This window comes from Exophiala dermatitidis, assembly GCF_000230625.1.
Source record: "Exophiala dermatitidis NIH/UT8656 unplaced genomic scaffold supercont1.2, whole genome shotgun sequence".
Taxonomy (NCBI): domain Eukaryota; kingdom Fungi; phylum Ascomycota; class Eurotiomycetes; order Chaetothyriales; family Herpotrichiellaceae; genus Exophiala; species Exophiala dermatitidis.
The window spans coordinates 3,806,067-3,809,253 of record NW_008751647.1 but is presented as its reverse complement, the minus strand read 5'-3'; positions in this window follow the sequence as shown (position 1 = coordinate 3,809,253).

Below are 3,187 nucleotides of genomic sequence, written 5' to 3'. Positions count from 1 at the left end.
AGTAATCTTTATAAAGTCTTAGATAAATCTTTAGTAGTAGAAAGCTAAATCTAAAAACTAACGTACTTTATATACGTTTCGAGACTAAGGCTATTCGAGAATAGCTTATATCTTTATAGACGTAGATTAATACTCTCTATTATCTACTATATATCTATAGAATTTAAGCTATTAGACGCTAATAATATACTTCGATAGCTTTATATATAGTTTATAGTCGTATAGTATCTTAAATATCTATTTAAGATAGTATTTATATTCTTCTTCGATCTATAAGTAGATAATAATATTATCTAAGTAGACGATTATAAACTTACTAATAAATTCTTATAGAGTATTATTTATAAGATACTAATAATATACTTCGATAGCTTCGTATATAGTTTATAGTTATATAGTACTTTAAATATCTATTTAAGATAGTATTTATATTCTTCTTCGATCTATAAGTAGATAACGATATTATTTAAGTAGACGATTATAAACTTATTAATAAATTCTTATAGAGTATTATTTATAATTCTCTAAAATATTAAAGAAACGTTAGTAAGTCTAAATAATATAGTTAAGAACTCGTATTTATTAGACTACGTATTAAAGACGATCTTTTTAATAAATATCTTTTCTATCTAGATCTAGTAGTATTCTTAAATAAAATCGGCCTTTAAGAGCTATTAAGCGACTTTAATAGTATTAAGATAGTTCTAGATTTAGAATAAAGAGTAGATATTCTTAATAGTAATATTATTAAGAAGATAATAGTCGATATATATTCGCTATTTATCTCTAGATTTAGATATAAAGAGTATAGAGAAACTTTATAAACTTTCTAAAAGCTAGATTAGATTCTATTCTAGTAAAGTATAAATTTATTAATCTTATTTATCTCGATATTCTTTTAATAAAGAGTAGTAGAATAAGTTAATAGACTTAGTATTATTTATATCGATTTCGTACTTAATATTCCGCTTCGTTAGAAACTTAGTAGATAGTTCTTCTCGAAATATTATTTTAAATCTTTTAAGAATACGCCTAAAACGCCTATTCTTAGTTCTAGATATTAAAAAGATTACTTTATCGCTAGAACTCTATTCTCGTATAAAATATAAGATAGAAGTCTAGTTAAGTATAGATAGTTTAGAAATTATCTTCTTAGTCTTTCGAAAGCTAAGTAGATTTAATTCGGTCTCTTCGATATCTTTATAGTTAATAGTTTAAAAGAGTCGAAAAGATATTAAAGTTAATTTTCTAGTTCTATTACGTATTATTATACGTAAGTAACTAAAATTCTAGAAAGCGCTATATTTCTTTAGTTAGTTAAGTCTAAGAATAACGTTATATATATTCTAATTTAAGATACGAAATATTATTTAAACTTAAAAGTTACTAACGGTTAAACTTATTATAATAGCTTAATTAGAGAGAGTCGTCTTATTATTAGTAAGACGTACTTAAAGAGATAATCTTTAAATAATTTTATAGTTCTTATTTAGTCGTTTAGCGACTCTTCTTAAGACGTAGAAGATATCGAAGTCTATATTAAGAAGAATCGTAACGAGATAAGAATTACTATACTATTCTAGTAATTCGCTAGCGATATTATATTCTTAGATATAATCTAAGTTATAATTAAAAACTTCGGTTATATTAATAGTAATATCTATTAGATTATCGAAAGAGGGGTTAAAGTCTAATAAACTCGTATTAATAGTCTTTAAAGAGTCTATAACTTCTTTATTATCGCTAGATACTCTATTATCTAGCGACTCTTCTCTTTTTCTTAATAGTCTCGTCTTATAGACTTCTTTAGATTAGAGTAATCTTTCTTTTAATAGCCGACTTCTCTATAATTAAAGTAAAGACTATTATCTTAATACTTTTAATAAAAGCTACTTAAGAATCTATATCTATTTCTACGACTACGTAAGATTTTAGTCTAGATAGACGAGAAGAATCTTAGTCGAAGATCGTTAAGAACTATCTCGATATTACTATTAGCGTTCTTACGATCTAGTTAGATAGTTCGAGGAAATTAAGAAGATTTTCTCGAGAAAAATCTTCTCGAGCGATCTCGAAGAGAGACTATTCTATATACGTTAATTTATATCTTTTTTTCGCTTTTATTTATAAAAAGAGCGTAATTTCTATAATTTTAAAGAAGTATAATATCTAGAAGAAGTTCTATTCGGTTTTAAATAGTCGTTCTAAACTCTTATTTAAAAACGAGTAGATATTCGACGTCGCTAGAGTAAAGATCGAGATATAGTTAAAGAGTTTCGATCTTCTATTAAAACTCTTATACTATTTCTATTTACTTAAAAAAGTCGAACTCGTTTTAATATTACTTCTATATTCTAACGTCGCTAAACGCCGTCTAGAATACTTTCTTCTATATCTTCTAGTTAGTTAAAAGTAAATTAATTCTAAGACTATATTTTATATCTTAATATATAAAATTCTATTATATTAAAATATTATCTTTAAGATAGAAAGTTACTAAAGCGATATATTCGTAGTTCGTTAAAGAATATTTATTAACGACTTTCTTTATATCTAACTATCTTTTAATATAAATTAGCTAGACTTATATCGCGTCGTTATTTCGATAACTTTTATATTTTAGAGGCTTTTTAAGCTCTATTCCGCTAATATCTTAGAATAAATCTAACGATAGATACTACTATCTAGATAAGAATCTAAGTATATTTATCTAATCTATAGATAAAAGAGTAATTCTTAATAGACTATCTATAGATATCGAAGTAAAGATTTCGAGAGTTCTATAGTATCGTAGATAATTAGCGAGAGTTACTATAGTTCTTTCTAGATTTCTAAGACGATTCTCTTCTAGAAGTTTATATATTCTCTATAAATTAGCTTCTTCTATTAGAATATCGATTTCTAATACTACTATTATTAGGATTAAGAGGATATTTATATAGTATTTAGTATAGAAGAGCTTTTAGACGTAGTTTACGAAATATAAGTAAGAAATAAGCGGAAGATAATATATAATAGAAGAAAGATAAATAATCTCGAGAAGAATATATTCTTTATAAAAGCTTCTATCTTATTTAGCGAAAGCGCTTTATAATTAGCTCTTAATATTCGAGACCGTCCTTAACTAAATAGTACTCTATCTCTTAAGAGATCTTACTATATATCTTTCTTTAATTAATATATTATT